The following is a 27,773-nucleotide window of genomic DNA, read 5'->3' as shown; positions in this document are numbered from 1 at the left end:
AAAAACCACAATGAAACTGAATGTGGTCTGCTGTGAGCAGATGTGGGCCCCTGTGTGAGAGAATGCATTAAAGCAACAGATTGGGCTAAATAAATGCAGGCGTGAAACACAGCAAAAGTATAGGAGCATTTATGAAGATGAATATGGTCTGAGGTGATCAGTCTCTAGCAAGCTTCTTAACATTTCATTTTGTATTCCAGCTAGCCGATGATGAGTGTGAAGGATGCCTTATTTTGATTGACACAGGCGCGACTGTATCAATTACAGATCTCGATCTTGAGATCACTTCTAACACTGTGTAAATAGCCACTGTATTGCATACTTTGCAGATGATAAGTGCAGATTTAACAATTTGGCTCATTGTTTCTTTAATTATGAATATTGACTAGAGGCATTTTGAGTTTATTTCTCTTTATTATTCTCTGTGGGTGCTTGGCTGTAATGAAACAATTCGCTTATCTCAGAGTGGCCCCCACCATGAGCGAAAATGTGCAGTGGCAGGATCTGTTAGTCTAACTGAGACTCGCTCTGAGTGGAAGTTTATAATTTCCAAATTCCCTGATGTATGGGCAAACGATAAATATGATTGTGGTTTAGCACAGATTCAGCCACTGAGCATCCCAGGTCCTTTGCATGAAGCCAGAAGACAATATCCTTTGAAAAAAGCCAGATGGGAGCTGGCGTTTGACCATTGATTACACTTCTCTGAATTCAGTGTCTGAGAAAATGCACCCTCTGGTGGCCAACCCCGCAACTATCCTACATGAGATAGGATCTGAACATTGTCTTTTACTGCTTTAGACATTTCTAACGGTTTTGGACTTGTCCCCTAGCCAAGGAGGACCAAGGCAGATTTGCTTTCACCAGCAGGGGTCGCCAATGGACATGGAGTCGTTTGCCACAAGGTTTCTGCACACATTGTTTCACCAGGCACTAGCAACCTTCATCGATCCGGTAAGAAAACAAATTGAGTGTGACGGATCTGTTGTCCTACAATGTGTGGATGACATTTTAATTGCTAGTCCAACCAAGTTCAAACATTTGACTGCTGTACAGACTGTTTTGAATGCCCTCCAAAACGGGGGATTCAAAATTAACTTGAAGAAGGCACAACTAGCACTGCCTGAAGTGACGTATTTGGGGCAAATTGTGGGTGTGCACGGCAGACGCATCACTCCTGAACGAGTTAAAGCTATCATTGAACTTCCAAAACCAAACACGGTTACTGGTCTAAGGCAAGTAATGGGTCTTTTGAATTACTGTCGCCAGTATGTTTCTGAATACACTGAACTTTCTAAACCACTCACAGAGGCTGAAAGGAGGAAAACCTGGAGCAGAGCTGATCGACTGGACTGAGGAGATGGAGGAGGCGTTTGTGAGTATCAAAGAAACTCTTGCTTCCTCCCCAGCATTACGTCATGCCGATGCCAGCAGGCCGTTCCATCTATGGACATGGGTGGGAACTCGATCCTATTCAGCGGCCCTGGGTCAAAGGGTTCCAGGAAGAAACTCCTATGGGATGGTAGGATATTATTCTGCTCCTATTCCTGTTTCAATGGCAGGACAGCATCCGTGCCTGTTGATATGCGACTGTGCAGAATGGGCTGTAAAGGTTACAGAGGACATTGTGACTCATCAGAAGGTGATACTGCACACTAGACACCAGATTTTGAAACTGTTAACAAACACTCGTTTAGGCTCTATCTCTAATCAAAGACGAGCTAAATGGGAGACCACTCTCTTGAGTAAAAATGTGGATATAAATATTGACATAGAAACTGCTATCAACCCTGCCTCCTTACTTCCAGAAGAAGGAACTGCACACAACTGTGCCCGACTGATCGAGACGGACAGTCAGAGCCCTCTTCAATCTGAACCACTTTCCGATGCCATGAAGCTGTTCGTGGATGGTTCCAGCTTTCATGAACAGGGAAAACGCTTCACTGGCTGGGCTGTTGTAAATGAACATGGTGAAACTGTTGAATGTGGTTCTCTTTCAGGAGGAGGGGCTCAAGTGGCCGAGCTGGTCGCATTGACACGAGCATTGCAGTATGGCCAGGGAAACGAGTCAATGTTTACACTGACAGCCGTTATGCATATGGTGCTGTTCATGACTTCGGCCCTGTGTGGAGACGCAGAGGATTTCTAACCAGTGCCGGTCTGCCGATCTCTCATCAACAGCAGGTAAAAGAACTTATGAATGCCTGTGATCTTCCTGCAACAGGAGCAGTTATCAAAGTCACTGGACATGCAACGGACAAATCTCCTGAGGCCACGAGGAAACCGAGCTGCTGACACAGCTGCCAGAGAGGCTGCAACACGGACTGAGACTTGTGTGAGTGTTATGGCTCTTGCTCCTCAGGAGAGTGAGACCCCCAGAGACATTTTTAAACTCTATGATGAGGATGACCCTGAAGAGATAGAACAATGGACAAAATTAGGAGCTCAGAAAAATGCAGAAGGACTGTGGAAATTTAATAAGCGTTTTGTTTGTCCTGTTTCTGCTAGAACTGAACTAATGTCTTTGTATCATGGTTTGGCACATGCAGGTCCTGAAAAACTACATGCAATGATTTCCAAAACCTGGTGGTGGCCACGACTGAGGGCTTCTTGCAATGATTTTTGTAAGAGATGTCTAGTATGCCTTAAGGTTAATTCTTCTTCTAAGCTGAAAATTCCCTTAGGACATGCCCCTCGACCTCAAGGGCCATGGACACACCTCCAAATTGATTTCATAGGTCCACTGCCCCTAGTGGAGGTTTTACATACATTCTAATGATTGTTGATCTGTTTTCCAGATGGGTTGAGGCATTTCCACTGAGAAACTGCACCGCAGATGCAACCGCCAAGATTATGTTGAATGAAGTTTTCCCAAGATGGGGTTTGCCCTTACAAATTGATTCAGATCAGGGTACACATTTTACTGGTAAGGTGATGAAAAATGTCATGAAGTTGATGGGGGTGAGGCAACACTTTCACATTCCATTTAGGCCCCAATCTAGCGGATCTATTGAACGCACTAATCGTACGCTTAAAACTTCATTGAGAAAGAGATTGTTGGAGTGGGGGAAAGGGTGGCATGCGGCTGTCCCAGCGATTTTGTTAAGCATGAGAGCCAGCCCTAACAAGACTACACAGCTCAGCCCTTTTGAGGTAATGACAGGTCGCTACATGCGGCTGCCCTGGGATGCCCCTTGCAACATGAGGGACCATCCGGGCCTTTGGAAGACGCTTTACAAAATTATCTGAAAGCTTTGGATGACAGTCTGCGAGACACACGGGTTAGTGTTAGCACACGACAAGCAGATCGAGATAATTTTGAGCAAAAAGACATGCCTGCTTTGCCTGAAATAGTTGACAATGTAATGTTACAGCGGAGATAGTTTCCCCTTAGGTCCGAAATTTGATGGGCCTTATCAGGTGGTATTGACCACTAACACCTCTGTTCTACTGGACAGGGGTGTTTTGGGTACAGTATGGAGACATTGGTCACAGGTGAAACCACTTGAAAAGTGTAACAACTTACTACCACGGGATCATTAAATGTCTGTCGTGTATGTTAAAATTCTAGAATTCTAGAACAAATGTTTTATCATTACAGATGGCTGAATCCGACGACATACTGAAGCTGCTAATTCTTCAAGAAGAAGTGCGTAGTGAGAGACGACTGAAAGTGAAACGAGCTTTCATCCGATTGGTACTTCCGCTCTCGTTGGTATTTTTAATTCTGATCGCTTTATCATTTTTGATGTGGATTCAAATTTCAATTTGGACAGGGAGATTCCATGCGTTTTCAACTCATTGGGATTGCGAGGAGATCGATAACCGTCCATCATGGGTACAATACCCATGTCTAAATTCAACTGAGGGTCTAAATTTAATTCCGACTATGTACCAAAAGGTAAATGATCGTTGTTATCGTTTGGACGGAAATGAGACAGTGACCTATTGGCTTGGTCACTCCCCAAATTATCCCGATACTACCCTCATTATGCAGAAAGGTCGGTGGATGAGGAGTGGAGGCGTTGACCTGTTTGAAGGAGATTTCAGTTCAATGAGCTGGATCCCTGACCACATAGCTCGTGAAAACATGAGTGCATGCTCTATACTGAATGGATATGGTTAATCGATATTTGTTAAAGTCTAGAAAAGGTGAGAGTAGAGCAGAACGAAGGAGGCGTCAGGTAGCAGATGTGGATGACTCCCACATGATTTTAGGTGGAAAAGCAGTGAAACTTCCGTTCTACCCAAGTGCTCCTGATCCTCGCCACATCATGTCATACTATCTTCCCAAAGCTAAGAATGTACTTGGTTACAACAAAGTAGTTAAAGATGTAGCTCTAAGCTATATATATAGCAATATTGTGATTAGAGAAGAACCTGGGTCTGATGAGTATCAAACCGCAATAAATGATAAGGATTTGATGAGATGGGGAGTGTTAGTCCCAACTACATGCCACATGATCCGATGGGACGCTAATAGGGCTTACGGTGCAGTTTGTGATAGGTTAGGACGGATAGATAAAACTGACAAGGACAAGTTCGATCTGAATGGCAGTCAAAATGGTTTGCCTGCTATTAATGCTTTGTCCCTCTCTTGGCCCAGGTACACTAGATTCGATGACCCTTGGAAGGAGACTGCACATGTTGAGCGTTGTTTAGGTAAAGAAATTCAAAAGTGGTCTGTTAAGATGTTTCCTCCTGGAGATGTTGATAAATGTAGAGAAATTTCTGAGAAGCTCACCGGTGTGAAGATGATGGAGATACCCTGGGAGGTGTGTAATGCTTCTTTTGTTAAGTCAGGTTACACTTGGGCTAGTTTTTCTGATGTGTTACACCAGTATGAGTTTGCTAGGAACCTTGCTAACAAAACTGTTTTCAACATGGATCACTTGCATGATTACCTTGAAGATAAATGTTATAGTCCTACATCGATGGCTTATAATGTGACAGCATGGATGCATTTGCAAGTGTTTAAACTGAATATTGAAATAGTGTATACTCGAGCAAAGACTAGTCTGGTACCTTTAAAGTATGAGGAGCTGTTGTGGGACAATTATAAATCATTTCAAGTGAGGATGTGGCCTCAGTTGTCCGATGTAGCTATTGGAGATGAGTGGTTTGACAGGGCAAAACAATTTAGACAATTTCTGAGTCCAATTCCTTCATTACAGGAAATCAGAGATCTAGAGTCTAAGACTCCATCAAAGGACTGTGCTAAACACAGGTTGACACACCCCATGGGTCCTGCATGGCGTCCAGTTGATAAGAGTAAGAAAGCTAACGAAGCAGAGCTGTCTCTTTGTGTTGCAGAGTTGAAGCAGAAGACTGAATATTTTCCTCGGTTGAAGGCATAAACAGCTCGGCAGAAATTTATCACTGCATTTCTGGAACAGATAAAAACTAATGATCCATTTGCAGGTTATGAGTATTTGAATTCTTTGTTGCTTAAATCTAAGGTCACTCCATGGTATACTGATTCGGAACCTCCGTCTGCTATAGCAGTAGCATTGGTTTTGGCTTTTTCGGTAGGAGCAATATTTACTGACATGACGGAAACAGTGGAGGAATATGTGGAGGAAGCCTGGGAGGAGTTTGTGGCTGCGTCAGAGGATTTGGTCATGGGAGCTGTTAAATATGTGTTATATGCTTTCGGAGCTCTTTTGGGAGTGGGTGTCCTCTGTCTGTGTGTGTGCATGTGTGTTCGTTTCTGTTTTTCTTATGTATGCAGGTCTGCTTGCAGTAACTTGAACCCTTCCGAGGAGGAGAAACGACTGAGAAAACTGACGACACGCTTGGAAGAGAAACTTAAGAAGGATAACATCAATGCCCTGTTGTGAGTGGAAGGGGAGAGCCTTTGCGTGGGGACTGGGAATTTTTAGTATCCAGCATGTCCGTAATGAGGCTGAAGAGACAAGTGTGACCCGTCAGGGAAGCATGCGTTACCACTCCACCTTCCGTAGTGACCTCACTTGGTAGACCAGACGTGGCGGTATTGGACCCCACATTGGTCTAAAACGGGGACTGAAGGGTGAGGGTCGAAATCCCTTGTCTCTTCAGATATATCAATACATATATATATATCCTTTTATATCAATATCTATCTATATTCTGTTGCTTAACTTCTTTAATAAAATGATGAATTAACTATATGCATGATCATATAATCAATTTTTATTTCCTTATGCATAACTGAAATATACTCTGAATCATATGTGTGTTAAGAGTTAATTTTTCCTTTCCTGCACATTTCTCAGAAGCCTTTCTCTCTCTGTCCTGCCCGCAGGTTGAAGGTCGTTTTGGGAATAAGCTTGAGATGAGAGGGGGCAGGGGAGAATGTTACATAGATGTCCCAGATGGATTCTGTGTTTTGATCTTTACCTGTCCATGACTAATTATATGATTTAAAATTCTATGTAATAGCACTTGAATAAGTAGAAGTGTAAATTTTCTCTTATTATTTCTTTAAGGGAAGGAATGCATGTTATTTCTCTCCTTTGCCTGAGGGGTGAATATTTCTTATCTCACTGTTTTGGTTAAAATGACCTGATAAATGTGTGCTCTGGTTCCCTTGTGCGCAGAGAAACACTGTCATTCGTCAGTGTTTCGTAGTGTGCGTATTGACCTTCTACCCAGGGAGACACAGCAGGCAGACTGGAAGACGCCCGAGACCATCTGCGAGGTCACTTCAGATGTAAATCTCGATCCAGGGCGACAATTGCGCTGATTAATGTTGATGTGCTATAGCTATCTATATGTTGTGACTTTATGCTCTGTTAGCCAATCAGGAGTTAAATAATAGAATATACGTCATTGCAAATGGTATAATTGATGTAAAATTTTGTGTAAGGTATTGAGTTAGCTTTCGATCTCCTCGTGAGACTTTGCCGCTGGCTGTACCAATTTCACTGCAAACTATTCTTCAGTAAATTTTGGATTCTTTGATTGAACTTCTTGACTCCTGGTTTTCTTTCTCCTTATCTGATCCGGGTCATAACTGTTATACCCCTAACACTAAACATCTTGGATCAATGAGCCATTTCATTATAACAACATCTTGAACCAAATGCAATGGAGTTACCCAACTCCAAACAAAAACAAAATTAGTATTGATCATGCTTTATCTGAAGAACAAGTATCCCCTTTTGTCAAGATCAAATAAAGGCCCAAATATGAGGTTACTCCACATGCTATTCCAATGACCTGCTTGCAGATCCCATAGAGCACTCTGCCTTGCAATCCCATGTTTAAACGTATGCTGCTTTTACCAAACTCGTGCAGCTCCGCTAGCAGCAGAGCTCCCAAAAATACAGGAAACTCGCAAAGGCTCCTCTCCACGGAAATCTTTAGTAAAAGGCGAAAGATTTATACGCAATGAAGAGAAACTCGAGCTGTGAGCCATAACCTTTGGGCCAGTACCCTAACACTACTGTGCCATAATAATCAACAAGGGTAACCTCTGGTGCAGGTTCCTCCTGGATTGCTTTTTCTCAGTGGACCATTCCAATTGGGAGCATTTAAGGTACTACCTTTTCCCTCTAAAAATTAAAACAATCCCAATCTAAAGAGAATCTCACTGAAGCTGAGTTCAAGTAAAATCCCCTAATGGAAAGCATAACACATATTAGTTGACTTCATTACAACGTTTGATAGGGTAATTCTGGAGTAAGGTGTTGAGGTAAAACAAGAAAGTTGTGCTTTGTGCAAACATGTTGTGACATTAATATCATTGCCATTTGTTCTGAAGAGTAAGACATAGAACATTTATATGGAAAAGGGCATGGCCCACACAGCACAGAACCAAAACATCCTTTACACTGATATACATCATGTGGATTTCTTCCATGGGCATCTCTCAGGTGTGAGTAAGAAACATTTCCACTCAGTCTTTTCAGGGCACAGGCTAGTAACATGTGACAATGTGATTCAGTGTGAATCACAGTAGTTTTCAGGAACAAAGAAAGAATAAAGGTGTCAACACACCATTGATTGCGATCTGATATGACTCACCAAAACCCTGTTTTTCACCCTACTCTAATAAACATCCAAGGCCTTTAGCACAGAAGAAAACAGTGCATGCTATTGTTTTAATTCTTTGTTGAATTGATGAAAATGCATCATACTCCTTGAACCTTCATGTGATTGAATTTTGTAAAGTCATTACATATCCTAGATATGGAGATGCTGTTTGCCCAACTTGGCACCATGACTGGAAGCAAGTTGGCACGCCGTTCCTCGTTAGTATAGTGGACAGTATCTCCGCCTGTCACGCTGGAAGACGGGTAGTTTGCCATTTTAGGGCTTCCGAACAATAACTTGTCAATTCTAATTGAGTGGTGTGTTTGCACCTTTAAGCGCCATTCGCGATGTTTCCCCTGGTTGCCAAACACTACTTTGCACAAGTGCTTGTTTCTTTAAAGTGTTTGTCATATTGTAAGCAATAATATTCTTGTGAACAGGCAGGTTTTGCACAAACTGGCAATCGGCTCAGGGGGCCACGATTCAGAGGCACTTCCTCGTTGGTCTAGTGGACTGTGTCTTGGCCTGTTACGCGTTAGACCTGGATTGTCTTCCCTGATGGGTAGTGTCATTTTTTGGGTTGCTAAACATCTTGGATCACATAAACAAGATACTACTTTCAAGCTGCTGAAGAAATGAGCCATTTCATTATAACAACATCTTGAACCAAATGCAATGCGTTGGCCGGGAATCGAACCCAGGTCAACTGCTTGGAAGGCAGCTATGCTCACCACTATACCACCAACGCAAGCAGAAGCAATGTTTAGGCCATGTTTTATAGAATTGCGTACATATAAAAAAGCAGAGAACATTCCTTGGTTAACAAAATACTAGTTTATACCCACATTGAAAATGCATGCCTGCTGTCTGTATCCCGACTTATCCATCTTGTGGAAGAGAGTACTCCATTTAATGCTAGACAGACCTTAAATACGTGCTGCTTACCAACTGTCAGAAATAGGTATATCTCAGCTCTGTCCAAGATAGAAAATGCTGTGTTGGAATATTCCATTCCGAATACATTATCAAACATCTGTTTTATGTTAGCATGGAGCTCTCTCTCTCTCTCTCTCTTCCTCTGTGTATACATTGTGTAGTGTGTAGACTGTAATAGTGTGTATGCCAGAGGTCCGAAGGCTCTTAAGGTTTTGAAGGAGACCAACATATGCATTTGTCATCTATGAGGTAATGTCTATTTCTATTGGTTCAGAGATGTGAACTCCCTTCAGTATTGTCCTATATATTTGTATGTTATTGAGGAGACAAGGAGCTTTTTCTATTCTTTACCTTTCTCCCCAACGTTGGTTTGCTTGATTTGATTCACGACTCAATAAAAACCCGGAGAGGAAAAAGGCACTGAGGTTTAGAATATTTTCATTTCTAACAATTGGGGGCTCGTCCGGATTTCCAAACGGTAAGAATCTAAATTAATTCCCCTTTTAATGAGGAGTTGATTCTTATTGTTTGATGAGAAATAATTTTAAAGTATATGATTATAATGTTATGATAGTGCCGGATTGCGTTATTGAAAGACCGTATAGGTCACCAGAGACTGTTCAGCAGAGACTGGTGACTCCTCGTGTTTAAATAATGCGGGAAGAGCGATAAAGGACATAATCCAGTTTATTTATCGTTAGTAGTGTACGGTCTCCTCGTATTTTTTGATAAATGCGGAAGGTTTCCTCGTACTTCTAATGAAATACGGGAAGAACAAAGAAAGAGACATGAATTCCCTCTTTTTGTTATGTGATTTCCTCGTAAGTTTTTGATAAACTTCGAGAAGAACGTAAGGAAACGTGATTAATTTCCTTCGTTGTGTGAGATCCTTACTTTTATAAGCATAAAAAATCTCCGTCGCTTTTTTGGGGGTTTGTGATTGAATCAATGCAATTTTTTTCTCCTCTTTCTCTATTCCTCTTCTTTCTTTGCTTCTTTGACTAAAATGCTTTACTAACAATTGACACTGCAGCATTTTTTCTTCTTTGTTTTTTCTATTTGATTATTTGAATTTTGTTTATTTTGTTTACAGGTGTATATTTTTGTGGTCTCAAAAATGGGAAATAAAATAAATCCACCTTTATTTAATGAATCTCCGAAAGATTTTATGGATAGAAATAATCAAGCCTTTTTACGGAACCTTATCTATCAAATTTAGCTGGCTGGTCAGAGGGTAAAATACAATTAGATCCATTTCCGCTGAAAGATCGTTTAAAGATACAGACATGACTGCAGCGAAAGACATGATTTTAGGAAATTGGGGTAATCCAGAATGGGACTTTGATTATATGACACAATCCTATAAAACTTGGGCAATGATGAAAAAGTACTGGGATCATGGACCTGAGATAGACAAAGAGGATGAAAAAAATAAAAAATAAAAAAAAATAAAAAAGATCAGTAAATTTTCTACTCCGCGGGCTGATCTCAGAGCAGAGTCGGACAGAGTGGTGAGTGTCACTCAGTCAGTCTCACAGCCTGAGGAGAAACATGAAACTTTCTCTCCCCGCTCTCCCTCCGAGTTATGAATATTTTCAGGCTCCTTTAGCGTGTCGCCCGTGAAAAATGAACTGCATCATGATTTGAAGGCTGCAACTGCAATTCCGTTCGTGGAAACTTCAGAAGGATTTAAGGTTCATACGTTGCCTTTTGCTGATGTTATAGCTATCACCACGAATAATTTTTTAACGATGTCAATTGATGACTTTGACAAGTGTTTATGTGAGTTTTCCTCTGCTGAAGCCTTTGCTTCCTCAAAAGAAAAAACTCTAATTATGTTACAGGTTGATGCGGCTCAGAAAAACGTCCCTTCGTTCACACAAAAAGTCTGTTAAATGTTACTGTTGTGGTCGTTCTGGACATCTTGCAAAATCTTGCAGACAAAGGGCTCATCTCAGTTCACAGTCAGGCTTACTGCCTGAGGGGAGAGGGAAAAAGCAACAGTTTAATACAAACCAGATGTGTACACGCTCAAATGTCTATGACAGAAAACCCCCACCTTCGTTTTCTCCTAGCTACAGACAGAGTGTAAAAAAAAAAAATTCAAGGAGATATCCAACTGAATGGAATCGCGCCTGACGGTGCGAGAGCAAAGAATCTGAATTTTCAAAACTTTCGATGAAATATCCAAATAAATCAAATGTTTTGCCATTACTTGAACTAAATGTTGACCATAAACCTACATGTTTTAATTGATAGCGGCGCTCGGTGTCCTCGTTATCTTCCGATGTGTACTCATGCAGGCTCCGTCACGGAAAGCAAATTAATTCTGTAGGGATTAATAATGTTCCTGTGAAATGCTGAATTGACGCCCACCTTACCAATTACCTCTAAGGATGTATCGACATTGTTTAAAATGCATTCATTTGCAATTATACCGAATTCACCATTCTGCCTGTTAGGTGCAGACTTGATGCACAAAATTGGTATGAAATTGAATTTTGATGCTAACTCTTTGACACTTTTGTTTCCTTCAGTTTTTCCATTACAACCGACACCGGAAATGCTCTTGTTGAAGATTCGTCTGCAACTGTGCGGCTACCAGAAATTTCGAGTCAACCCTCAATTGTGGGCGGAACACAAGGATGACGTAGGGTTAATAGATATCCAGCCCTACAGGGCGATTTTGATAAATACTAGGCCTGTGTTTCATAAACACCCGCTTTCAAAGGAAAAAGAGGAGGGACTTAAACCTCTCATTGATCGATTTTTGGAACAAGGCATTCTGGTTCGAACTCATTCACCTTATAATACACCAATTAATCCAATTAAGAAAGCTAATGGTACTTGGCGTTTAACGCAAGACCTAAGAAAAAATTAATGATTTGATCAAACCACTTGCTCCTATTGTACCAGAAGTTCAGGCTATAATTAATTCTATTCCTTCAGAACATACATTTTATTATGTTATTGATTTAAGCTCCGCATTTTTCAGTATTCCTGTTCATCCTGATACTCAGCCACTGTTTGCATTTTGTTTTCAGAATTGTCAATATAGTTGGACACGTCTCCCTCAAGGGTTCAGAGATTCTCCGGCTGTTTTCTCCGCTGTAGTGCACGACACACTGAAAGATGTCAAACTTCCTCCAGACACCTGCCTGCTGGTCACATGTGTGCTGCTGCCACAAAAAGAAATTGTTTGCAAAGTCCTGGCTGACAAACTTCAATGGGTGCAGAGAAAAGTCACTTACCTTGGACATGAACTGTCACAAGGCCAAGTTCGTCTGTCTGCGGACAGGATCAAAGCCATCGCTACATTTAAGCATCCATCCACATGGAAGCAAATGCAAAGCTTCCTGGGACTGGTCAATTACTGCCGCCTGTGGGTGCCTAATTGCTCCATGTTTGACAAAATCCTGCGCTGAAGCTACGCTGGGTGACAACGACGATCTTACATGGACAAGTGAGATGAATCAAGCATTCAAACATTTGCAAGCATCACTCTTAAGGCCGCCTGCCCTTGGCCTACCCTGTTACACACAAGACTTTCATCTATACGTGTACGAAAGTGGGGGCACAGCCGCAGCAATCCTGGCCCAAGAGCATGGGGGCACTTTTCGATCCAATAGCTTATTTATCTAAGACCCTTGATTCGGTCAGCTCAGGGACTTCCGGCTTGTTTGCGTGCAGTGGCTGCTACAGCAATCATGATACAGGATGCTGAAAAGGTTGTTTTGTCACATCCTCTTATTGTACATGTTTCTCATCGGGTAGGAGCCATTATGCATAATATTTCGACTCAACACATGACTGCCCAACGCCGTTCGGCTATGAGGCTATATTGTTAGCTACTGCTAATGTAACGTTGAAAGTAACTTCTGTTATTCATGGCCCTACTGTACATTTGCATAGGTTGCTGACACAAGGTGAATTTGAGAGCGACGACCACGACTGCCTGAACAGGATCCAAATTTCGACTGCTTGCAGGCCAGACGTTTCCACGTCTGTCCTGGAGGAGGAATCCATTGGTATATTGATGGATCCTGCTTTAAGCCAAACGACAATACATATTTGTGTGGTTATGCTATTGTTGAATTGCCTAACAAAGTAATTGAAGCGTATTCACTGCCACATAAATCAGCACAAGTCGCAGAACTGATTGCTTTAACAAGAGCTTGTCAATTGGCAAAAGGTCAGTGTATCAATATATATATTGACTCCAAATATGCGTATGGCGTAGTCCATGATTTTGCTAAATTGTGGGAGGAAAGAAATTTCAAAACCTCCGAAGGAAAACCTATTTCGCATCATAACATTGTGGCCGAGCTGATTAGTGCAGCACAGCAACCATTGAAGCTTGCTGTAATTAAAGTAGCTGGTCATAAAACAGGTGAATCTGACGAGGCCAAAGGTAACAGATTTGCGGATGAAGTAGCGAAATGGGCAGCAAAAGAAGCAATGCGTAGTCCGCATGTAGATGAACAAAACAATGAAGTGCCGATGATGAATTCATCTTTGATTAATGATTTGGATGTTAAAATCTTACAAGCTGAATCCTACTCAAAATGATTTGACTCATTGGGCAGCCAATGAAGTAAAACCAGATCAAGTTGGTATTTTAAGAGATAAACAAGGTAGAATCGCGCTACCAGCATCTACTGTTGTAATGCTGTGTAGACATTATCATGGTGTATCACACGTGTCAAAAGAGAAAGTGATACAAAATTTGAATCAATCATACTGCATTGCGAACGTTCGAAGAAATACTTTGTTGATATTGGATGCTTGCCTGGTGTGTGCGCAAACAAACAGGCACAAGGCAATCAGCCATGATGCTTTACCGCATCCTGAACTTCCTTTCCAATATTTACAGATCGATTTTACACACATGCCTCCATGTGGAAATCACAAGTATTTGCTCGTGATTATTGACCGATTTACTAAGTGGCCTGAGGCTTTTCCGTGTGGAAAAGAAGACGCAAAGACAGTAGTGAAGGTTCTTGCCAAAGAAATTATACCGCGTTCGGTATTCCAACTGTTATAGCAAGCGATAATGGAACTCCATTTGCTTTTAAAGTAACACAATTATTAGCTAAAGAACTTAGTATTAATTGGCATTTTCATATCCCGTATCATCCTCAGTCTTCGTCAAACGTGGAGCGTTTGAACAAAACGATAAAAGAACGTCTTAATAAAGCGTGTCTAGATACGGGCAGAAATTGGGTTGATTTATTGCCTGCCATATTGACGGAAATGAGAATGTCTCCGTCAGCCACTACAAAACTGTCTCCCTTTGAAATTCTTATGGGTAGACCTTTCCCGACCCCTTGGGTCAGAGGTCGCGCTGGCAATCTCTCCACAGGTGACACGGAGGTGATCATCGCGGATTATGTGGGTTTCCTCATTAAAATATTTAAACGACATAAATAATGATATTTCTCTCCCTCTGCCTGCAGAAAGTTCTTCTCATTTGTTCCGAATCAGCAGGTTCTGTTGAAGTATCTGAAACCAAAAAGTTAGGTGAACTAAAGTGGGCCCAACTACTGTATTGCCGGTGACCCGAACGGAGGTGCTGACTGATCTTCAACCACAGTGGATCCACGCAAGCCGCGTGAAGCTTGCTCCAGAGGAAGGCCTTACTGATTCAAGGTGAACGGTGAAAGCCCTGGAGGAGCTGAACATGCAGCGCCAGTGCCCGAACCGGAATCTTTGAATTAGGAGGACCTGAGGAGGAACCTGGAACAGTCAACATGAAAACATTCCTACTGACACTGCATAGGGCAGGTGTTCGTGCTTGCCTATGCCCGTTCAGTATCAAAACAAAAGCAAGGAGTCACAAGTGTAATTCCAATTCCTAGAAATAATGTATAATGGTTTATGTTTTATGGTAATATTAAATGAAGATGTTTTTGTTATGAGGGTACGGGTAAACACCCAGAAACAAAGTTACATAGAGTGTGATGCCCCAAGTGACCCTGAAGTATATTTACCGTGTTGGACAGCCAAGAGGTATTAAATGTTTGGATTAATTCTTGGCTAAAGATTGGAGTAGGAATATGTAAAATATTTGGTGATAAATGCTATACATACATCCTGGGTCACATTGATGATGATGATGGTGAATTCATGAAGTTATGAAAGGAAAGGGATAAGTTGAATAAAGAATTAGCTGATAACGTTAGGGAATATGGGGACATTTTCCAATGTGTTTGGGTGGTTTCAGCACCCTGAATGTCTTCCATTATATCGATTGTTGTATGCATTCTACTTATGTTATTATTTGGCCTATGTTTGTTACAATTACTAATGCAACAGTGTGACTGTTATATTTGTACATATATACCCGAAAATGATGAAGATGGTCATATCATAGATGGTATAAATAATATGACAAAAAATTGTTGATGAATTACAGAGAAGACAAATGAATGATAGATTATGGGTTTGGAGATTGGATTACAAGTTGGAAACAATTACTTGTATCTTCTTTAATACCAATTGGAGTTATACTGTTAATTCTTTCATTTATTGTTTGCTGTATTATTCCATTCATTAGAATGTTGATTTATCTTTCTATGAATACTTTTGTATTCTCTCAAATACCCTTTAGCAAGCAGAACTATCAAGTACTAATGATTTTGAAAGAAATGTTTAATTGAAATATGTTTCATGTATTATTATGTAATAATGGACATGCTGAGAATCATGTAATGTGATAATTATGTTATAATATAACGTCATTATCAAAGCGGGCACTGTCAGAAATAGGTATATCTCAGCTCTGTCCAAGATAGAAAATGCTGTGTTGGAATATTCCATTCGAATACATTATCAAACATCTGTTTTATGTTAGCATGGAGCTCTCTCTCTCTCTCTCTCTTCCTCTGTGTATACATTGTGTAGTGTGTAGACTGTAATAGTGTGTATGCCAGAGGTCCGAAGGCTCTTAAGGTTTTGAAGGAGACCAACATATGCATTTGTCATCTATGAGGTAATGTCTATTTCTATTGGTTCAGAGATGTGAACTCCCTTCAGTATTGTCCTATATATTTGTATGTTATTGAGGAGACAAGGAGCTTTTTCTATTCTTTACCTTTCTCCCCAACGTTGGTTTGCTTGATTTGATTCACGACTCAATAAAAACCCGGAGAGGAAAAAGGCACTGAGGTTTAGAATATTTTCATTTCTAACACCAACACTTTTAAGGTGTTAAACAACTGAAAGGTTACAGGTGGAAATTCATTACCCAACTCCAAACAAAAACAAAATTAGTATTGATCATGCTTTATCTGAAGAACAAGTATCCCCTTTTGTCAAGATCAAATAAAGGCCCAAATATGAGGTTACTCCACATGCTATTCCAATGACCTGCTTGCAGATCCCATAGAGCACTCTGCCTTGCAATCCCATGTTTAAATGTATGCTGCTTTTACCAAACTCGTGTAGCTCCGCTAGCAGCAGAGCTCCCAAAAATACAGGAAACTCACAAAGGCTCCCCTCCACGGAAATCTTTAGTAAAAGGCGAAAGATTTATACGCAATGAAGAGAAACTCGAGCTGTGAGCCATAGCCTTTGGGCCAGTACCCTAACACTACTGTGCCATAATAATCAACAAGGGTAACCTCTGGTGCAGGTTCCTCCTGGATTGCTTTTTCTCAGTGGACCATTCCAATTGGGAGCATTTAAGGTAATACCTTTTCCCTCTAAAAATTAAAACAATCCCAATCTAAAGAGAATCTCACTGAAGCTGAGTTCAAGTAAAATCCCCTAATGGAAAGCATAACACATATTAGTTGACTTCATTACAACGTTTGATAGGGTAATTCTGGAGTAAGGTGTTGAGGTAAAACAAGAAAGTTGTGCTTTGTGCAAACATGTTGTGACATTAATATCATTGCCATTTGTTCTGAAGAGTAAGACATAGAACATTTATATGGAAAAGGGCATGGCCCACACAGCACAGAACCAAAACATCCTTTACACTGATATACATCATGTGGATTTCTTCCATGGGCATCTCTCAGGTGTGAGTAAGAAACATTTCCACTCAGTCTTTTCAGGGCACAGGCTAGTAACATGTGACAATGTGATTCAGTGTGAATCACAGTAGTTTTCAGGAACAAAGAAAGAATAAAGGTGTCAACACACCATTGATTGCGATCTGATATGACTCACCAAAACCCTGTTTTTCACCCTACTCTAATAAACATCCAAGGCCTTTAGCACAGAAGAAAACAGTGCATGCTATTGTTTTAATTCTTTGTTGAATTGATGAAAATGCATCATACTCCTTGAACCTTCATGTGATTGAATTTTGTAAAGTCATTACATATCCTAGATATGGAGATGCTGTTTGCCCAACTTGGCACCATGACTGGAAGCAAGTTGGCACGCTGTTCCTCGTTAGTATAGTGGACAGTATCTCTGCCTGTCACGCGGAAGACCGGGTTCGATTCCCGACGGGGAGTTTGCCGCTTTAGGGCTTCCGAACAATAACTTGTCAATTCTAATTGAGTGGTGTGTTTGCACCTTTAAGCGCCATTCATGATGTTTCCCTGGTTGCCAAACACTACTTTGCACAAGTGCGTGTTTCTTTAAAGTGTTTCTCATATTGTAAGCAATACTATTCTTGTGAACAGGCAGGTTTTGCACAAACTGGCAATCGGCTCAGGGGCCACGATTCAGAGGCACTTCCTCGTTGGTCTAGTGGACTGTGTCTTGGCCTGTTACGCGTTAGACCTGGATTGTCTTCCCTGATGGGTAGTGTCATTTTTGGGTTGCTAATGAAGGGTGAGGGTCGAAATCCCTTGTCTCTTCAGATATATCAATACATATATATATATCCTTTTATATCAATATCTATCTATATTCTGTTGCTTAACTTCTTTAATAAAATGATGAATTAACTATATGCATGATCATATAATCAATTTTTATTTCCTTATGCATAACTGAAATATACTCTGAATCATATGTGTGTTAAGAGTTAATTTTTCCTTTCCTGCACATTTCTCAGAAGCCTTTCTCTCTCTGTCCTGCCCGCAGGTTGAAGGTCGTTTTGGGAATAAGCTTGAGATGAGAGGGGGCAGGGGAGAATGTTACATAGATGTCCCAGATGGATTCTGTGTTTTGATCTTTACCTGTCCATGACTAATTATATGATTTAAAATTCTATGTAATAGCACTTGAATAAGTAGAAGTGTAAATTTTCTCTTATTATTTCTTTAAGGGAAGGAATGCATGTTATTTCTCTCCTTTGCCTGAGGGGTGAATATTTCTTATCTCACTGTTTTGGTTAAAATGACCTGATAAATGTGTGCTCTGGTTCCCTTAGTGCGCAGAGAAACACTGTCATCCGTCAGTGTTTCGTGTGTGCGTATTGACCTTCTACCCAGGGAGACACAGCAGGCAGACTGGAAGACGCCGAGACCATCTGCGAGGTCACTTCAGATGTAAATCTCGATCCAGGACGACAATTGCGCTGATTAATGTTGATGTGCTATAGCTATCTATATGTTGTGACTTTATGCTCTGTTAGCCAATCAGGAGTTAAATAATAGAATATACGTCATTGCAAATGGTATAATTGATGTAAAATTTTGTGTAAGGTATTGAGTCAGCTTTCGATCTCCTCGTGAGACTTTGCCGCTGGCTGTACCAATTTCACTGCAAACTATTCTTCAGTAAATTTTGGATTCTTTGATTGAACTTCTTGACTCCTGGTTTTTCTTTCTCCTTATCTGATCCGGGTCATAACTGTTATACCCCTAACAGTTTGGTGGAGGATGCGGGCAATCACTCCGTGGTGACATCTCTGGCAAATCAGCAAACAAGGTAGGAAGCTTTTTATTAATTATTAGGGCTGTCTGACTGGAAGAGATTTTGAAGGGGAGCGGAGAGCTTCACTCCGACGAGGCGTGTGAAGAGTAATTTAATTATACTATTGAGAGTATAAGAAGTCGCTGAGAGTGCTGTTTAAGTGGCAACAGCAAACAGCGCAAGTGAAGTCGCTGAGAGTGCTGTTTAAGTGGCAACAGCAAACAGCGCAAGTGAAGTCGCTGAGAGTGCTGTTTAAGTGGCAACAGCAAACAGCGCAAGGGAAACGTGCTCTGTGAGGGGGCCCAGGTGGGCATGGGTGAAGCACCACCCCGGCAGAGTGCGTCCCTGGACGAGAGGTCCAGTGGCACCGTAAACCTGCTCAGTCTCTTCCAACTCAGATAGGGGTACCCCGAGCTTAGTGAATCAGGCAGTTAGGGATTCAGATATTAGTTATAAAATAAAATAAAATACAATAGGGATTGTTTTGCCAGGGATGCATCAGGAGCGGTCCCAAGTAAGTAAATAAATGGTGACCCTAATTGGTATGGATCAGTATAGGTGACCAGGATGTTTTTGAAGAATACTTTGTGGTGAAATTGGTAGAAATCCAGTATTGTTGCTGCTATAGTTAATTTATCCACGTAAAATATTTGCTGCTAAAATCTTTTCGGTAGTGATTTTCAACTATGACCAAGAAAAATGTCTGATAAAGGGAATTTTATGAGTAGTTCTGACCAAAACGAGCAGGGCACACGCTGTAAACAGCTCTGCTCTGACGAGCTCAGATCAAAGAAATATGCACAACTCATTAAGAAAATGGTCAGTCAGGGGTTTGATTCTGATTGGAACGTCATGCAGCAGATTGACTGGCTGCAGAACGAAAAAGACGCTGATAGGGCTAAATATCTATCCGTGTTTGCCTATTCATGGATTTGTAAACTGGGTGGTATACCGTTAAACCATGAAAAGGCAATTCCAAATGTGATGGACGGATGGTCTAGTTTGATTGCCCAGCGTGATAGAGTGGCAAAAATGATTGGGCAGGAAGTCGGCTGTGATTTGTGTAGTTTGAGTAAGGGTTTTGAGGCTGTTTGTGAAAAAGCAGAAAGTGCTGTGAAAGTTGAGACAGTTCTCCGTCCTCCCTTGGCCCCCACCTTCCCTTCTCAGACTGCTCAGGCAGCGGCTGCTTTCAGCGCTGTTGATCATACTGATAATCAGAACGATGGGCCATATGCTGAGGCGCGCAGATTGTTGAATGTGGCTGTTTCAGCCCCCACCTTATAACTGTCAGTGGAAGTGGAAATGAGTCCCCGCAATAACATAACCTGCTATAATTGTGACGAGAGAGGTCATACCTCTAGAGATTGTACCAAGCCTGTTGCCAGATGCAGGAATTGTAACAGAGAGGGCCACATTGCTAGACATTGTCGAAGTGGTAAACAAAAAAAAATCACAGAAAATGAGAGGGTGAAATTTTTGAAGATTTTCTGGGCAGAAAATGTGTGTGTGTGCTCAGCTTGCCTGACAGAAAAACAAATGCAGTTCTATTTTGATAGCAGGGAACACTGAGACACTTTATCAGTGATCAAGGCCAAAGAGCGTTCAGTCTCAGTCACCATTCACTTTCATTGAAAAAAAAACACAATGAAACTGAATGTGGTCTGCTGTGAGCAGATGTGGGCCCCTGTGTGAGAGAATGCATTAAAGCAACAGATTGGGCTAAATAAATGCAGGCGTGAAACACAGCAAAAGTATAGGAGCATTTATGAAGATGAATATGGTCTGAGGTGATCAGTCTCTAGCAAGCTTCTTAACATTTCATTTTGTATTCCAGCTAGCCGATGATGAGTGTGAAGGATGCCTTATTTTGATTGACACAGGCGCGACTGTATCAATTACAGATCTCGATCTTGAGATCACTTCTAACACTGTGTAAATAGCCACTGTATTGCATACTTTGCAGATGATAAGTGCAGATTTAACAATTTGGCTCATTGTTTCTTTAATTATGAATATTGACTGGAGGCATTTTGAGTTTATTTCTCTTTATTATTCTCTGTGGGTGCTTGGCTGCAATGAAACAATTCGCTTATCTCAGAGTGGCCCCCACCATGAGCGAAAATGTGCAGTGGCAGGATCTGTTAGTCTAACTGAGACTCGCTCTGAGTGGAAGTTTATAATTTCCAAATTCCCTGATGTATGGGCAAAAGATAAATATGATTGTGGTTTAGCACAGATTCAGCCACTGAGCATCCCAGGTCCTTTGCATGAAGCCAGAAGACAATATCCTTTGAAAAAAAGCCAGATGGGAGCTGGCGTTTGACCATTGATTACACTTCTCTGAATTCAGTGTCTGAGAAAATGCACCCTCTGGTGGCCAACCCCGCAACTATCCTACATGAGATAGGATCTGAACATTGTCTTTTTACTGCTTTAGACATTTCTAACGGTTTTGGACTTGTCCCCTAGCCAAGGAGGACCAAGGCAGATTTGCTTTCACCAGCAGGGGTCGCCAATGGACATGGAGTCGTTTGCCACAAGGTTTCTGCACACATTGTTTCACCAGGCACTAGCATCCTTCATCGATCCGGTAAGAAAACAAATTGAGTGTGACGGATCTGTTGTCCTACAATATGTGGATGACATTTTAATTGCTAGTCCAACCAAGTTCAAACATTTGACTGCTGTACAGACTGTTTTGAATGCCCTCCAAAACGGGGATTCAAAATTAACTTGAAGAAGGCACAACTAGCACTGCCTGAAGTGACGTATTTGGGGCAAATTGTGGGTGTGCACGGCAGACGCATCACTCCTGAACGAGTTAAAGCTATCATTGAACTTCCAAAACCAAACACGGTTACTGGTCTAAGGCAAGTAATGGGTCTTTTGAATTACTGTCGCCAGTATGTTTCTGAATACACTGAACTTTCTAAACCACTCACAGAGGCTGAAAGGAGGAAAACCTGGAGCAGAGCTGATCGACTGGACTGAGGAGATGGAGGAGGCGTTTGTGAGTATCAAAGAAACTCTTGCTTCCTCCCCAGCATTACGTCATGCCGATGCCAGCAGGCCGTTCCATCTATGGCCATGGGTGGGAACTCGATCCTATTCAGCGGCCCTGGGTCAAAGGGTTCCAGGAAGAAACTCCTATGGGATGGTAGGATATTATTCTGCTCCTATTCCTGTTTCAATGGCAGGACAGCATCCGTGCCTGTTGATATGCGACTGTGCAGAATGGGCTGTAAAGGTTACAGAGGACATTGTGACTCATCAGAAGGTGATACTGCACACTAGACACCAGATTTTGAAACTGTTAACAAACACTCGTTTAGGCTCTATCTCTAATCAAAGACGAGCTAAATGGGAGACCACTCTCTTGAGTAAAAATGTGGATATAAATATTGACATAGAAACTGCTATCAACCCTGCCTCCTTACTTCCAGAAGAAGGAACTGCACACAACTGTGCCTGACTGATCGAGACGGACAGTCAGAGCCCTCTTCAATCTGAACCACTTTCCGATGCCATGAAGCTGTTCGTGGATGGTTCCAGCTTTCATGAACAGGAAAACGCTTCACTGGCTGGGCTGTTGTAAATGAACATGGTGAAACTGTTGAATGTGGTTCTCTTTCAGGAGGAGGGGCTCAAGTGGCCGAGCTGGTCGCATTGACACAAGCATTGCAGTATGGCCAGGGAAACGAGTCAATGTTTACACTGACAGCCGTTATGCATATGGTGCTGTTCATGACTTCGGCCCTGTGTGGAGACGCAGAGGATTTCTAACCAGTGCCGGTCTGCCAATCTCTCATCAACAGCAGGTAAAAGAACTTATGAATGCCTGTGATCTTCCTGCAACAGGAGCAGTTATCAAAGTCACTGGACATGCAACGGACAAATCTCCTGAGGCCGCAGGAAACCGAGCTGCTGACACAGCTGCCAGAGAGGCTGCAACACGGACTGAGACTTGTGTGAGTGTTATGGCTCTTGCTCCTCAGGAGAGTGAGACCCCCAGAGACATTTTTAAACTCTATGATGAGGATGACCCTGAAGAGATAGAACAATGGACAAAATTAGGAGCTCAGAAAAATGCAGAAGGACTGTGGAAATTTAATAAGCGTTTTGTTTGTCCTGTTTCTGCTAGAACTGAACTAATGTCTTTGTATCATGGTTTGGCACATGCAGGTCCTGAAAAACTACATGCAATGATTTCCAAAACCTGGTGGTGGCCACGACTGAGGGCTTCTTGCAATGATTTTTGTAAGAGATGTCTAGTATGCCTTAAGGTTAATTCTTCTTCTAAGCTGAAAATTCCCTTAGGACATGCCCCTCGACCTCAAGGGCCATGGACACACCTCCAAATTGATTTCATAGGTCCACTGCCCCTAGTGGAGGTTTTACATACATTCTAATGATTGTTGATCTGTTTTCCAGATGGGTTGAGGCATTTCCACTGAGAAACTGCACCGCAGATGCAACCGCCAAGATTATGTTGAATGAAGTTTTCCCAAGATGGGGTTTGCCCTTACAAATTGATTCAGATCAGGGTACACATTTTACTGGTAAGGTGATGAAAAATGTCATGAAGTTGATGGGGGTGAGGCAACACTTTCACATTCCATTTAGGCCCCAATCTAGCGGATCTATTGAACGCACTAATCGTACGCTTAAAACTTCATTGAGAAAGAGATTGTTGGAGTGGGGAAAGGGTGGCATGCGGCTGTCCCAGCGATTTTGTTAAGCATGAGAGCCAGCCCTAACAAGACTACACAGCTCAGCCCTTTTGAGGTAATGACAGGTCGCTACATGCGGCTGCCCTGGGATGCCCCTTGCAACATGAGGGACCATCCGGGCCTTTGGAAGACGCTTTACAAAATTATCTGAAAGCTTTGGATGACAGTCTGCGAGACACACGGGTTAGTGTTAGCACACGACAAGCAGATCGAGATAATTTTGAGCAAAAAGACATGCCTGCTTTGCCTGAAATAGTTGACAATGTAATGTTACAGCGGAGATAGTTTCCCCTTAGGTCCGAAATTTGATGGGCCTTATCAGGTGGTATTGACCACTAACACCTCTGTTCTACTGGACAGGGGTGTTTTGGGTACAGTATGGAGACATTGGTCACAGGTGAAACCACTTGAAAAGTGTAACAACTTACTACCACGGGATCATTAAATGTCTGTCGTGTATGTTAAAATTCTAGAATTCTAGAACAAATGTTTTATCATTACAGATGGCTGAATCCGACGACATACTGAAGCTGCTAATTCTTCAAGAAGTGCGTAGTGAGAGACGACTGAAAGTGAAACGAGCTTTCATCCGATTGGTACTTCCGCTCTCGTTGGTATTTTTAATTCTGATCGCTTTATCATTTTTGATGTGGATTCAAATTTCAATTTGGACAGGGAGATTCCATGCGTTTTCAACTCATTGGGATTGCGAGGAGATCGATAACCGTCCATCATGGGTACAATACCCATGTCTAAATTCAACTGAGGGTCTAAATTTAATTCCGACTATGTACCAAAAGGTAAATGATCGTTGTTATCGTTTGGACGGAAATGAGACAGTGACCTATTGGCTTGGTCACTCCCCAAATTATCCCGATACTACCCTCATTATGCAGAAAGGTCGGTGGATGAGGAGTGGAGGCGTTGACCTGTTTGAAGGAGATTTCAGTTCAATGAGCTGGATCCCTGACCACATAGCTCGTGAAAACATGAGTGCATGCTCTATACTGAATGGATATGGTTAATCGATATTTGTTAAAGTCTAGAAAAGGTGAGAGTAGAGCAGAACGAAGGAGGCGTCAGGTAGCAGATGTGGATGACTCCCACATGATTTTAGGTGGAAAAGCAGTGAAACTTCCGTTCTACCCAAGTGCTCCTGATCCTCGCCACATCATGTCATACTATCTTCCCAAAGCTAAGAATGTACTTGGTTACAACAAAGTAGTTAAAGATGTAGCTCTAAGCTATATATATAGCAATATTGTGATTAGAGAAGAACCTGGGTCTGATGAGTATCAAACCGCAATAAATGATAAGGATTTGATGAGATGGGGAGTGTTAGTCCCAACTACATGCCACATGATCCGATGGGACGCTAATAGGGCTTACGGTGCAGTTTGTGATAGGTTAGGACGGATAGATAAAACTGACAAGGACAAGTTCGATCTGAATGGCAGTCAAAATGGTTTGCCTGCTATTAATGCTTTGTCCCTCTCTTGGCCCAGGTACACTAGATTCGATGACCCTTGGAAGGAGACTGCACATGTTGAGCGTTGTTTAGGTAAAGAAATTCAAAAGTGGTCTGTTAAGATGTTTCCTCCTGGAGATGTTGATAAATGTAGAGAAATTTCTGAGAAGCTCACCGGTGTGAAGATGATGGAGATACCCTGGGAGGTGTGTAATGCTTCTTTTGTTAAGTCAGGTTACACTTGGGCTAGTTTTTCTGATGTGTTACACCAGTATGAGTTTGCTAGGAACCTTGCTAACAAAACTGTTTTCAACATGGATCACTTGCATGATTACCTTGAAGATAAATGTTATAGTCCTACATCGATGGCTTATAATGTGACAGCATGGATGCATTTGCAAGTGTTTAAACTGAATATTGAAATAGTGTATACTCTAGCAAAGACTAGTCTGGTACCTTTAAAGTATGAGGAGCTGTTGTGGGACAATTATAAATCATTTCAAGTGAGGATGTGGCCTCAGTTGTCCGATGTAGCTATTGGAGATGAGTGGTTTGACAGGGCAAAACAATTTAGACAATTTCTGAGTCCAATTCCTTCATTACAGGAAATCAGAGATCTAGAGTCTAAGACTCCATCAAAGGACTGTGCTAAACACAGGTTGACACACCCCATGGGTCCTGCATGGCGTCCAGTTGATAAGAGTAAGAAAGCTAACGAAGCAGAGCTGTCTCTTTGTGTTGCAGAGTTGAAGCAGAAGACTGAATATTTTCCTCGGTTGAAGGCATAAACAGCTCGGCAGAAATTTATCACTGCATTTCTGGAACAGATAAAAACTAATGATCCATTTGCAGGTTATGAGTATTTGAATTCTTTGTTGCTTAAATCTAAGGTCACTCCATGGTATACTGATTCGAACCTCCGTCTGCTATAGCAGTAGCATTGGTTTTGGCTTTTTCGGTAGGAGCAATATTTACTGACATGACGGAAACAGTGGAGGAATATGTGGAGGAAGCCTGGGAGGAGTTTGTGGCTGCGTCAGAGGATTTGGTCATGGGAGCTGTTAAATATGTGTTATATGCTTTCGGAGCTCTTTTGGGAGTGGGTGTCCTCTGTCTGTGTGTGTGCATGTGTGTTCGTTTCTGTTTTTCTTATGTATGCAGGTCTGCTTGCAGTAACTTGAACCCTTCCGAGGAGGAGAAACGACTGAGAAAACTGACGACACGCTTGGAAGAGAAACTTAAGAAGGATAACATCAATGCCCTGTTGTGAGTGGAAGGGGAGAGCCTTTGCGTGGGGACTGGGAATTTTTAGTATCCAGCATGTCCAGCAATGAGGCGAAGAGACAAGTGTGACCCGTCAGGGAAGCATGCGTTACCACTCCACCTTCCGTAGTGACCTCACTTGGTAGACCAGACGTGGCGGTATTGGACCCCACATTGGTCTAAAACGGGGACTGAAGGGTGAGGGTCGAAATCCCTTGTCTCTTCAGATATATCAATACATATATATATATCCTTTTATATCAATATCTATCTATATTCTGTTGCTTAACTTCTTTAATAAAATGATGAATTAACTATATGCATGATCATATAATCAATTTTTATTTCCTTATGCATAACTGAAATATACTCTGAATCATATGTGTGTTAAGAGTTAATTTTTCCTTTCCTGCACATTTCTCAGAAGCCTTTCTCTCTCTGTCCTGCCCGCAGGTTGAAGGTCGTTTTGGGAATAAGCTTGAGATGAGAGGGGGCAGGGGAGAATGTTACATAGATGTCCCAGATGGATTCTGTGTTTTGATCTTTACCTGTCCATGACTAATTATATGATTTAAAATTCTATGTAATAGCACTTGAATAAGTAGAAGTGTAAATTTTCTCTTATTATTTCTTTAAGGGAAGGAATGCATGTTATTTCTCTCCTTTGCCTGAGGGGTGAATATTTCTTATCTCACTGTTTTGGTTAAAATGACCTGATAAATGTGTGCTCTGGTTCCCTTAGTGCAGAGAAACACTGTCATTCGTCAGTGTTTCGTGTGTGCGTATTGACCTTCTACCCAGGGAGACACAGCAGGCAGACTGGAAGACGCCCGAGACCATCTGCGAGGTCACTTCAGATGTAAATCTCGATCCAGGACGACAATTGCGCTGATTAATGTTGATGTGCTATAGCTATCTATATGTTGTGACTTTATGCTCTGTTAGCCAATCAGGAGTTAAATAATAGAATATACGTCATTGCAAATGGTATAATTGATGTAAAATTTTGTGTAAGGTATTGAGTTAGCTTTCGATCTCCTCGTGAGACTTTGCCGCTGGCTGTACCAATTTCACTGCAAACTATTCTTCAGTAAATTTTGGATTCTTTGATTGAACTTCTTGACTCCTGGTTTTTCTTTCTCCTTATCTGATCCGGGTCATAACTGTTATACCCCTAACAGTTTGGTGGAGGATGCGGGCAATCACTCCGTGGTGACATCTCTGGCAAATCAGCAAACAAGGTAGGAAGCTTTTTATTAATTATTAGGGCTGTCTGACTGGAAGAGATTTTGAAGGGGAGCGGAGAGCTTCACTCCGACGAGGCGTGTGAAGAGTAATTTAATTATACTATTGAGAGTATAAGAAGTCGCTGAGAGTGCTGTTTAAGTGGCAACAGCAAACAGCGCAAGTGAAGTCGCTGAGAGTGCTGTTTAAGTGGCAACAGCAAACAGCGCAAGTGAAGTCGCTGAGAGTGCTGTTTAAGTGGCAACAGCAAACAGCGCAAGGGAAACGTGCTCTGTGAGGGGGCCCAGGTGGGC

At 41.8% G+C, this 27,773-nt stretch overlaps 1 protein-coding gene and 3 non-coding genes across 5 annotated transcripts in view; all 4 read right to left on the bottom strand.

Annotated features, from left to right (window-relative positions):
• Positions 1 to 27,773, bottom strand: part of LOC127644551 (gastrula zinc finger protein XlCGF57.1-like) — a 532,867-nt gene that overhangs the window by 181,579 nt on the left and 323,515 nt on the right. The gene's annotated exons all lie outside the window — the stretch shown is intronic.
• On the bottom strand, positions 7,280 to 7,394 carry LOC127645846 (U5 spliceosomal RNA). Its single transcript, XR_007970815.1, has one exon. It is a non-coding gene; the product is annotated as a U5 spliceosomal RNA (small nuclear RNA).
• trnag-ucc (transfer RNA glycine (anticodon UCC)) lies at positions 8,696 to 8,767 on the bottom strand. The gene has a single exon. It is a non-coding gene; the product is annotated as a tRNA-Gly (tRNA).
• Positions 16,400 to 16,514, bottom strand: LOC127645848 (U5 spliceosomal RNA). The gene has a single exon (XR_007970817.1). It is a non-coding gene; the product is annotated as a U5 spliceosomal RNA (small nuclear RNA).

Source organism: Xyrauchen texanus, chromosome 6, assembly GCF_025860055.1.
Source record: "Xyrauchen texanus isolate HMW12.3.18 chromosome 6, RBS_HiC_50CHRs, whole genome shotgun sequence".
Taxonomy (NCBI): domain Eukaryota; kingdom Metazoa; phylum Chordata; class Actinopteri; order Cypriniformes; family Catostomidae; genus Xyrauchen; species Xyrauchen texanus.
This window is presented reverse-complemented; position numbering and strand designations above follow the sequence as displayed.